At 35.7% G+C, this 12,067-nt stretch overlaps 1 protein-coding gene across 1 annotated transcript in view; it reads left to right on the top strand.

Annotated features, from left to right (window-relative positions):
• Window positions 1-12,067, top strand: part of LOC136038830 (procathepsin L-like) — a 216,970-nt gene that overhangs the window by 93,381 nt on the left and 111,522 nt on the right. The gene's annotated exons all lie outside the window — the stretch shown is intronic.

Here is a 12,067-nt window from a genome sequence, read left to right as displayed (position 1 = left end):
AATGAAGGTGGTCAATATTTATTCATTGCTAACCCCCCAACCAACAGAGATGTTATATTTTCTTTGTCGAAATATGAAAAAAAGATATGACCAATTAGACTGAATTTTGCCCTTGAAAAGGCTTGGATTGAGTTCGGGGAAACTGAAAGCTTGTCAACAGTGACTGCTATAACGATGTTTGGTAAATGCTGAAAGTAATGCTATCTATCACAAAGGATGAATATACATAGCGTTTTTCAAGCTAAAAGCGGCCGTACTTGTTCAATACAGGTATATTTTTTCGCCAGCTTTTGAAATACGATTTATTTATATGTTAAAGCTCACTTTGGACTTTAAAGATTAACTTTTAATATTAAAAGATTTTGTCAATATTTTAGAACATCTTCAACATAAGATTAGTAGTTACTTACTACCTCAGTTGATACGGTTTTTATGGGTTGGCTAAGTAAATTGTTATTATTGACTGTCAATATTTTAGAAGTTTGCAATAACACATTACATTTTCCGCATCTACGATCTTGAGACGCTGGAATAAAACGTCAAGTTTCTCTAGCCCTTAAATCTATTTTAAGTTTATAGAAATTGAAAGTTTTTTGGTTAAAAATAAAGGCTTTTAATCGTAAAATATGAAATAAGCTATTATTTGAACTTGCATTTTTACGATATTTATTGATAATGAAAATATGATGATACCAGACTAGAATGCTCATAAAAAGTAAGCATTTGAAGCTAATGAACCAGACTCCTTCGATATTAAGATATAATACCAAGCCCCGAGTGTACTGCTACCAAGGTAGTGATGACCCGTCTCACCTTTTCTACCTCTGTCCCGGTAGGCATGTAAATGTAATATTTTATGCTAAGTAAAAAATAAGCATATGAAGCTAAATGAGCATGACTCACCTGATATTAAGATATAGTACTAAGCCCTAAGAAATAGCGAACTAGCCTCCAACATATTCTAAAACTGACGATCTTGTTAAAAAAATTGAAGTATCTATAAGAAATGTAAATTACTCTTGTCGTCTGCTTTTTTACCCCAATGTAGCTCACTTGACAAAAAAAAAAACTTCCATCTGCTGAATATATCGGTGAAGACTGACTGAATTCATTTCCTTTATGAACAGGGTTGTCATGAGCTTGGCTCATGAAAATGTCGAACTTTGGTCCAAAAAGTGCCTTTGATGTCATCTCTACTTTTTCGGCATCACGCCACGGGCTAAAAAATTTCATCGAGATCGATATATAAAAATTCTTTTTCAGTAGATCAACAATGGCTGCAAAACAACTGAAAAAAATATAAAAAGTACCACTATGGCTACAAAAGAACTGAAAACAATATAAAAATCCTTTTTCAGTAGATCAACTTATGGCTCCAAAAGAACTGAAAACACTATAAAAAGTACCACTATGGCTACAAAAGGACTGAAAACAATATAAAACTCCTTTTTCAGTAGATCAACTGTGGCGGCGAAAGAACTGAAAACAATATAAAAAGTACCAAAATGGCTGCAAAAAAAGGAAAACAATATAAAATCCTTTTTCAGTAGGTCAACTCTGTCTGCAAAAGAACTGAAAGCAATACAAATATCCTTTATCAATAAATCAACTATGACTGCAAAAGAACTGAAAACAATATAAAAAGTACCACTATGGCTGCAAAACAACTGAAAAGACTATAAAAAGTACCACTATGGCTACAAAAGGAACTGAAAACAATATAAAAATCATTTTTCGTTAGATCAAGTATGGCTGCAAAAGAACTGAAAGCAATACAAATATCCTTTATCATTAGATCAACTATGACTGCAAAAGAACTGAAAACAATATAAAAAGTACCACTATGGCTGCAAAAAAACTGGAAACAATATAAAAATCCTTTTTCAGTAGATCAACTATGGCTGCAAAACAACTGAAAAGACTATAAAAAGTACCACTATGGCTACAAAAGGAACTGAAAACAATATAAAAATCATTTTTCGTTAGATCAAGTATGGCTGCAAAAGAACTGAAAGCAATACAAATATCCTTTATCATTAGATCAACTAAGGCTGCAAAAGAACTGAAAACAATATAAGAAGTACCACTATGGCTGCAAAAAAACTGGAAACAATATAAAAATCCTTTTTCAGTAGATCAACTATGGCTGCAAAAGAACTGAAAATACTATAAAAAGTACCACTATGGCTACAAAAGGAACTGAAAACAATATAAAATCATTTTTCGTTATATCAAGTATGGCTGCAAAAGAACTGAAAGCAATACAAATATCCTTTATCATTAGATCAACTAAGGCTGCAAAAGAACTGAAAACAATATAAGAAGTACCACTATGGCTGCAAAAAAACTGGAAACAATATAAAAATCCTTTTTCAGTAGATCAACTATGGCTGCAAAACAACTGAAAATACTATAAAAAGTACCACTATGGCTACAAAAGGAACTGAAAACAATATAAAATCATTTTTCGTTATATCAAGTATGGCTGCAAAAGAACTGAAAGCAATACAAATATCCTTTATCAATAAATCAACTATGACTGCAAAAGAACTGAAAACAATATAAAAAGTACCACTATGGCTGCAAAACAACTGAAAAGACTATAAAAAGTACCACTATGGCTACAAAAGGAACTGAAAACAATATAAAAATCATTTTTCGTTAGATCAAGTATGGCTGCAAAAGAACTGAAAACTATAAAAATACCACTAGGGCTGAAAAAGAACTGAAAATAATATAAAAGTACCACTATGGCTGAAAAAGAACTGAAGACAATGTAAAAATCCTTTTTCAGTAAATCAGCAGAAGTACATATAAAACGAATTTGCTGCTGTTGGCCAAGATTCTTCCACTCGGCTTAAATTGCGTTTGTTATGCAAGTGAAGATCTTCCTATTCATCTTGAGCTGTTTATAAGAGCGATTAGTTGTGTGATTTTAAAAGGATGAGCAACTTGTAATTCTCACCAAACATTTGGAATTCAGAAGGCAGATGAGGCGGATCCTAATGCAGATACAAGCAAAGTAAAAGTTAAGTGAAAAGAAAATTTCCTTTATGTTAGCACTGAAGAAAGCTAAATAATGTTTTCTTCTGCGGTTTTTTTTTATTATATTTAAGAAAAACTTAGAAAAAAAGAATATCAACAAACAGATTAATAAACTTTATGAATTACCACAGTTTTACTTGTTGTTTGGGCACCGGAGCTCAAAATCTATAAAGAAAGAATAATGCTTGGGACATCTTTTCTTCATCAAAAAGCAGTTTCGAAAGAAATTATCACAGTGAGCCTTTAATTTTTTGTGTTTTTCCTTATACACATCTAAATTGAGATCGGAAGTGAATATAGACATAATTTGACAAAACAGGACAGTTGAGAAATCTAGGTATTTATATTGTATAGAGGGAGGCTTTGAATAGATTAAAATTGAGGAGGGCTACTGAAATATACTGAAAGCTACTGATACCACATCTCCTGTGAGACTATAAAAGCGTTATAAATTAGTTTGTTGTCGTAAGGCCACGTACTTACTTTTGACTCTTAAATAATAAAAAAACTAAAGAGCGAGTAAAAAACTAAACAAGGGTAAAGAGCAAGCTATTGAGGAGGGGACGGACCCCCTCATATACGTAATAGTTTCTGTTCGTTTTAAGTTTTAATGTTGCTCCTTACTTTCAATTGAAAAAACTTGATTCTTTATTTAATTTCCCATTGTTTTTTTTTTTAATAATGCTGGAAAATCCAGCGCCCGCTTCATGGAAATTCTCTTATCACATGGTAAATTCCTGCATGGAAAGGTCCTCTTACGTAACCAACTCTCCCCCCCCCACCACCATAGAAAAAATTCCCCCTGAAAACCTCAGTATACTTCCCAGTAACCAATGCTATATGTAAACAGTGGGCAAAGCATATAACTTGGAGCCGTTCCTCCGGAGACTGTGGGGGATTAATTTGTCCCCAAAGACATAGTTATTACATTATCCACTATGCTGAACAAAATAGCTATCTCAAAATTTTGATCCAGTGACTGGGAAAAAATGAGCGTGTTTGGGGTCCTAGTTGGCCTCTAATATTTTTGGTCGCTTAAAAAGGGCACAAAAATTTTAATTTCCGTTTGAATGAGCCCTCTCACGACACTCTATGACCACTGGGTCGATACGATCACCCCTGGACTTCCTCAGGCAAAAAGTACAAAATTCCACATTTTTGCAGATATGAGCTTAAAACCTCTACAGTAGGGTTCTCTGATATGCTGAATCTGATGGTGTGATTTTCATTAAGATTGTATGACATTTAGGGGTTGTTTCCCCCTTTTTTTAAAGTAAGGCAAATTTTTCCAGGCTCGCAACCTTTGATAGGTAGGACTAAACCTGATGAAAGTTATATATTTAATGAGTATAAGAATCCAATTTTGTTAGGTATACCAATATTGGTATCAAACTTCTGTATTTTAGAGTTTTGGTTACTTTTGAACCAGGTCGCTCCTTACTACGGTTCATTACCACGAACTGTTTGAAATCAATTTTCTTTTTTTATGCTTGACTTTAGTGTGTTAGTTTTCTGTAATCCTACAAACATGGGAATATATCACCAGTTGATTTACTTGCGATAGTTTTATTAATATATGTTAAACAGGCTATGAAGAAATAATTTTTGTTTGTTTTAAGTTTCAACTTCGTTCTTTACTTCCCTCAAAAAGCTTTATTTTTTAAGTTAATTTTTGCCCATTATTTATTAAAACTTATGCAGAAATAACACTGCAATCATCTTTTTTACGGGGGGAGGTGGCCCCGTCATATGCGGAACAATTACTTCCGTTCGTTTTAACTTCGAATGCTCCTCCTTGCTTTTTATTATTTTTTTCATTTAAATTTTTGTCATTTAATTTATAAAATTTTTTAGATTAATTTTTTTAATTTAATCTCTGATTGCTTTTCATATCAGGAAGCAGAAAATCAATCCCATAAAAATATTTTCCCCTCAAATCAAAGAGCAGTACATTTTCAGTATTGCACCGAAATAATCCATGTCTGCAAAAAACACTCTCTAGAGCAGTGCTGTCACTTACTTGAAGTACTACTTAAATAAAATTTTCCATTACTTGTACTTGTACTTAAGTAAAAACTCTAGGGTGTACTTATTACTTGATACTTAAGTAAGATTACGAAATACTTATTACTTAAGATACTTTTAATGTACTTGTTTTTCAAATACTTTACCTTTGACACGAAAATTTTGTGTGTGTTTGCTTTGGCAATGTACAAGAAAACATCACCTTTAGGCTTAGAGCAAACTCAGATATAGCTTTTGTGTGTCTGTGCTTTGGCAATGTACAAGAAAACATCACCCTTTAGATTTAGAGTAAACTCAGATACAGCCCCATGCCCTATTTTTGGATATGAAATTAGGTATTTGTTTTTGACGAAAAAAATTATAGTATGATTAACACTTGGTTTAATTTTTGTTTAAAAGTTATATAGCAAGGAAAATTGAAATTATTTCACAGTTCACTGGTCGACAGTGAGCAAAAATCACTTGTTTTGTGGTAAATGTTGCATACTGTAGTCAATTTGGGCTTATATTTCTGACAATAGTGTTTAAGTTTTGTCGTCTCGTCAACTGAACCAGGTTTCTACCATTTCATCATCTTCAGGACCATATTATTGGTAAAAATACTGAAGCTATGAATCTTTGCCTATCTAAATGATGTCTGCAATAAACAATTTTAGGCAATTCTAGCTGTATCCAATGCAGTGGTATTTTGTCAAATTCGTTCCAGCAAATTCAGATATTCAGACGAATCTGACTTCAGATTTGTCACTCCATTCATAAGTTATAGGCCCTACTACATTAAAGGAAAACTCAACTTTCTTAAGACTTGAAACCCTCTCCCCTCGCCCTATTTGAGATAGGGTTTGTGATACCAGAACTTGATATGAGCCCTGATCTTAGGCATCTTTGGTCTTGTTTTCATTCGGATCCGTTACTCCATTTGCAAGTTATACTAAACTAAACAGAAAACTTAAATTTTTCAGGAATTAAAACCCACTCCCCCTTGTTAAATTTAAGATAGGGTCTTTATCTCAAAACTTGATATGTCTCATGGTCTTAGGCCTCTTTGGTTCAATTTTCGTTCAGATCCATCACTCCAGTCGCAAGTTACTCTGAATTAAACGAAAAACTGATTTTAGCAGGTAAATCCCTCTCCCCCCTGTTTTATTTGAGCTAGGGTCTTCATCTTTCAACTTGATGTGTCTCATGATCCTTGGCACCAAATATGGCCATCAAAATTTTCATCCAAATACAACCAACGTTTCTCCCCTAATACGTGATTACACAGACGGACGGACAGACAGACAGACGGACGGACGGATTTTGTAACGTCTTATGTAGCCATGTTCGCTAATTGGATCCAAAAAAAGGAAAACAATGGCATATCATCATCCAGGTATCATCACCTATTTGGATAGTGGAAAATATCCATCAAGATAGGTTTTTGAGATCTGTCTGTCTGTCCGCCCGTCTGTGCAATCGAGTATAGCGGGAGAACCGCCAGTCAGATTTGTATTGAAATTGAACTATTTGGATTTAAAATTGAGCTTAATTAGGGCGATGGGGCTTTAAGTGTTAAAAAAGTTCTAGTTTTTTTATTTAATTCATCTTAACTTGCATATGGAGATGAATTTCGATGAAAATTGAATAAAGATGCCTAAGAGTATGGTATGCATTGAGTTCTGGGACGGAGACTCGAACTTAATGAAAAGTTGAGTTTTTCATTTAGTTCAGTGTAGCTTTCGAGAGATTGATGGATCTCAGTGAAGCTTTTGGTTTAATTAGTATACCTTACGAATGGAGCAACAGATCCAAATGAAAGCTAGACCAAAGATGACTAGGATCAGGGCTCATATCGAGCTCTGATATCACAAGCCCTATCTAAAATAGGGCGAGGGGGAGGGAGTTTCAAGTTTTAAGAAAGTCGAGTTTTCCTTCAGTTTAGTAGGGCCTATAACTACTTCCACCCATGGCTTGCCTAAAGCCTGGAAATAACCCTTTTCCAAAATAAGTCATACTGAAGCCAACGTTCAACCAAATATTCCATTCCCAGAGAAAATTACTTTGTATAGCACTTGGTATTTACCAAGTTACATACAGTGATCGCAAATTCTGTAGGTCTATCAGTCTGTCAGTCCTGGTCTTCCTAGTTTAAGCACTTCCAGACAGTGCTGTCACTTACTTGAAGTACTTTTACTTGAAGTACTACTTAAGTAAAATTTTCCATTACTTGTACTTGTACTTAAATAAAAACTCTAGGGTGTACTTATTACTTGATACTTAAGTAAGATTACGAAATACTTATTACTTAAGATACTTTTAATGTACTTGTTTTTCAAATACTTTACCTTTGACACGAAAATTTTGTGTGTGTGTGCTTTGGCAATATACAAGAAAACATCACCTTTAGATTTAGAGCAAACTCAGATATAGCTTTTGTGTGTCTGTGCTTTGGCAATGTACAAGAAAACATAACCCTTTAGATTTAGAGTAAACTCAGATATATCTCCATGCCCTATTCTGGATATGAAATAAGGTATTTGTTTTTGACGAAAAAAAAATTATAGTATTATTAACGCTTGGTTTAATTTTTGTTTAAAAGTTATATAAAAAAAGAAAATTTAAACTATTTCACAGTTCACTGGTCGACAGTGAGCTAAAATCACTTGTTTTGTGCTAAATGTTGCATACTGTATTTCCATTTGGTCTTATATTTCTGACAATTGTGTTTAAGTTTTGTCATCTCGTCAACTGAACCAGATTTCCACCATTTCACCATCTTCAGGACCATATTATTGGTAAAACTACTGAAGCTATGAATCTTTGCCCATCTAAATGTTGTCTGCAATAAACAAGTCTAGGGAATTCTAGCTGGATCCAATGCAGTGGTATTTTTTCAAATTCGTTCCGGCAAATTCAGGTATTCAGACGAATCTGACTTCAGATTTGTCACTCCATTGATAAGTTATAGGCCCTACTAAATTAAAGGAAAACTCAATTTTTTAAGGCTTGAAACCCTCTCCCCCTCGCCCTATTTGAGATAGGGTTTGTAATACTAGAACTTGATATGAGCCCTGATCTTAGGCATCTTTGGTCTAGTTTTCATTTGGATCCGTTTCTCCATTTGCAAGTTATGCTAAACTAAACAGAAACTTAGATTTTTCAGGAATTAAAACCCACTCCCCCTTGTTAAATTAGAGCTAGGGTCTTTATCTCAAAACTTGATATGTGTCATGGTCTTAGACCTCTTTGGTTCAATTTTCATTCAGATCCATCACTCCAGTCGCAAGTTACTCTGATTTGAACGAAAAACTGTTTTTAGCAGGTAAAGCCCTCTCACCCCTGTTTTATTTGAGCTAGGGTCTTCATCTTTCAACTTGATGCGCCTCATGATCCTTGGCACCAAATCTGGCCATCAAAATTTTCATCCAAATCCAACAAGCGGTTCTCCCCCTATACGTGACTACACAGACAGACGGACAGATAGACAGACGGACGGATGAATTTTGCAACGTCTTATGTAGCCATGTTGGCTCATTGGATCCAAAAAACGAAAATAATAGCATATCATCATCCAGGCATCATCACCTGTTTCGATAGTGGAAAATGTCCATCAAGATAGGTTTTCGAAATCTGTCTGTCTGTCAGCCCGTCTGTGGGATCGAGAATAGCGGGAGAACCACCAGTCAGATTTGCATTAAAATTGAACTATTTGGATTGAAATTGAGCTTAATTAGGGTGATGGGGCTTTAAGTGTTAAAAAATTTCGAGTTTTTCATTTAATTCACTGTAACTTGCAAATGGAGAGATGAATTTCGATGAAAATTGAACAAAGATGCCTCAGAGCATGATATGCATTGAGTTCTGGGATGGAGACCCAAGCTTAATTAGGGCGAGGGGGATGGGGCTTTAAGGGCTAAAAAAGTTGAGTTTTTTGTTTGACTCAATTTAACTTGCGAATGAATTAATGGATCTCAATGAAAGTCAAGCCAAAGATGCCAAAACTACAAGACACATAATGTTTGGAGATGAAGACCCTAGCTTAATTAGGGGGAGGGGGCTTTAAGTGCTAACAAAAAGTTGAGTTTTTCATTTAATTCTGTGTAACTTGCGAGAGTTTGATGGATCTCAGTGAAGATTGAACCAAAGGCGCCTAAGACCGTGACAGGCATCAAGTTTTGAGATGAAAACCCTAGCTCAAATAAAACAAGGGGGAGTGGGTTTTAAGTGCTGAAAAAAAGTCAAGCTTTTGGTTTAATTTAGTATAACTTGCGAATTGAGCAATGGATCCAAATGAAAGCTAGGCTAAATATGACTAGGATCAGGGCTTATATCGAGCTCTAATATAAAAAGCCCTATCTAAAATAGGGCGAGGGGTAGGGGGTTTAAAGTTTTAAGAAAGTCGAGTTTTCCTTCAGTTTAGTAGGGCCTATAACTACTTCCACTTATGGATTGCCCAAAGCCTGGAAATAATCCTTTTCAAAAATAAGTCATACCGAACTCAACATTTAACCTAATATTCCATCCCCAGAGAAAAATTACATTTAACCTAATATTCCATCCCCAGAGAAAAATTACTTTGTATGGCACTCGGTATTTACCGAGTGACATACAGTGATGGCAAATTCTGTCGGTCTATCGGTCTGTCAGTCCCGTTCTTGCTAGTTTAGGCACTTCCAGATAAGCTAGGATGATGAAATTTGGTTGGCGTATCAGGGACCAGACCAGATTAAATTTGTAATAGTTGTTTTCCCGATTCGACCATCTGGAGGGGAGGGGAGTGGGAGGACTGTTCATTTGGAAAAATTAGATCAGATCTTAATTAAATTTGACATTTAGAAGGATATCATGTCTCAGAGCTCTTATTTTAAATTCCGACCGGATCAGGTGACATTGGAGGGGGAAACCTAAAATCTTGGAAAATGCTTAGAGTGGAGGGATCGGGATGAAACTTAGTGGGAAAAATAAGCAAAAGTCCTAGATACGTGATTGTCATAAACAGAACAAGTTCACTCTCTTTTGGGGAGTGGGGGGAGGATTAATTTTGAAAAATTAGGAAAAATGAGGTATTTTTAATTTACGAAGGAGTGATCAGATCTTGAATTTGATCAGATGAAATTTCATATTTAGAAGGACCTCGTAACTCAGATCTCATCTTTTAAATCCCGACCAGATCCAGTGTCATTGGTGGGATCGGGGGGGGGGGGGGGGCTGGAAATCTTGGAAAACGCTTTGAGTGGAGTGATCAGGATGAAACTTGGTGGGAAGAATAAGCACGTGATTGGGAAGTCCTAGATACGTGATTGACATAACTAAAATGGATTCGCTCTCTTTAGGGGAGTTGGAGGGGGTGTTAATTCGGAAAAATTAAAATAATGGCGGTACTTTTTAATTACGAGCGGGTGACCGTTCGTGAGATATTTTTGAATTTGATATTAAGAAGGAAATCATGTCTCAGATCTCTTATTTTAAACCCCGACCAGTTCTGGTGACATTGGGGGAGAGTTGGAGGGGGAAACCGAAAACCTTAGAAAACGCTTAGAGTAGAGAGATCGGGATGAAACCTGGTGGGTAGAATAAACAAATGTCGTAGATACGTGATTGACGAAACCGGATTTTATCCACTCTCTTTGGGGTAGTTACGGGGGCTCCAGTGCTTTGGCGAGTTCGGTACTTCTGGACGTGCTAGGACAATGAAAATTGGTGAGCGTGTCAGGGACCTGCACAAATTGACTTGATAAAGTTGATTTCCCCGATTCAACCATCTGGGGGGGGGGCTGAACGGAGAGAAAAAATTAGAAAAATGAGGTATTTTTAACGTGCGAGTGGGTGATCGGATCTTAATGAATTTTGATGTTTAAAAGGACTTTGTGTCTCAGAGCTCTTATTTTAAATGCCGACCGGCATTAAGGCTCTGACTTTTCTTTTAAATTAATCTATTGATTCTTATAGCTTTGGTAGAGCTCATGCCATATGAGCACTTGATTCTTCCGACCTTGTCACAAGTGCCATATGAGCTCTTAGCTCTTGTTTTATTCCTGTTTTGTCAGAAGATTTTCGACTTAGTCTCATGGTTTTTACCACTTCATGGTATGAAAACTGCTGCTAGAAATAGATGGGTTGCAACTTCTGCCGTATTGTCTTCTAGTATATCTAAATGTGTGCTTGCACCGTGCCTGCGTCCCCTTAAAAGTTCTGTTTCTTACGGTAATATTGGTTTGTCTTCTGTTGCATATGCAGACGACGTTCTTCTTGTTGCCTGGACTCGCCGTAGATTGCTTTCCAATTTTACTATATTAACCAATGAACTATCTAAGATTGGACTGTCAGTTATTGCGTCTAAATGGGAGTTTATTTGTTTTTGTAGCCCTTATGCGGTCGCTCCATTCGTTGCTGGGACTGCAATTCTGCCATGCTCTTCTTTAGTTAGTTGGCTTGGTCTGTGTTTCGGTCCAACACTTTCCACTACCTTTTCATCCCTAGAGAATTAAGCCGTGAAAACTCGTCGCTTACTTAAAAATATCCCCAAACAAAAACCGTTACAACCGCAACGGTTTGTGCATGATTTATAACGCTTATTGCACCCCTGTGCTTTTGTTTCTATCAGGCATGGCTCATCTGTTTCGTAAGAAAAGTGGCCGTACTCTACGTTTCAGATATTGTAAATTCCTCCTCCGGCTTCCTAGATAGCACCCAAACAAAAAAATAATTGCTCGATTTGGTCTAATAGATATGCCTTCTTGGATTTGGTCTTCCAGTGATGATTTATGCAAAAAGACTATCTACTTTATTCACGTTTACGACCCTCTGCAGCCTTTTTTCCACATTGATACTGGTTAATTAGTCCATGTTGTCTTTTGTTAGTTTGAATTTTTTTTCTTGCTGTTTATCATTTTTGTTTTTGTTTATTTATAATACTCCGTACTTTGTGTTTTTTTTTGTACTTTTACGGATAATAAAGTTCATTCAATCATTCATTCATTCATTCTGCAGCTTGACCAGCCGTATGGAATGCGTC

Source organism: Artemia franciscana, chromosome 2 (assembly GCF_032884065.1).
Source record: "Artemia franciscana chromosome 2, ASM3288406v1, whole genome shotgun sequence".
In the NCBI taxonomy this organism is placed as follows: Eukaryota; Metazoa; Arthropoda; class Branchiopoda; order Anostraca; family Artemiidae; genus Artemia; species Artemia franciscana.
Note: the sequence above shows the minus strand (reverse complement) of the source record. Positions and strands in the feature narration are given on the sequence as shown.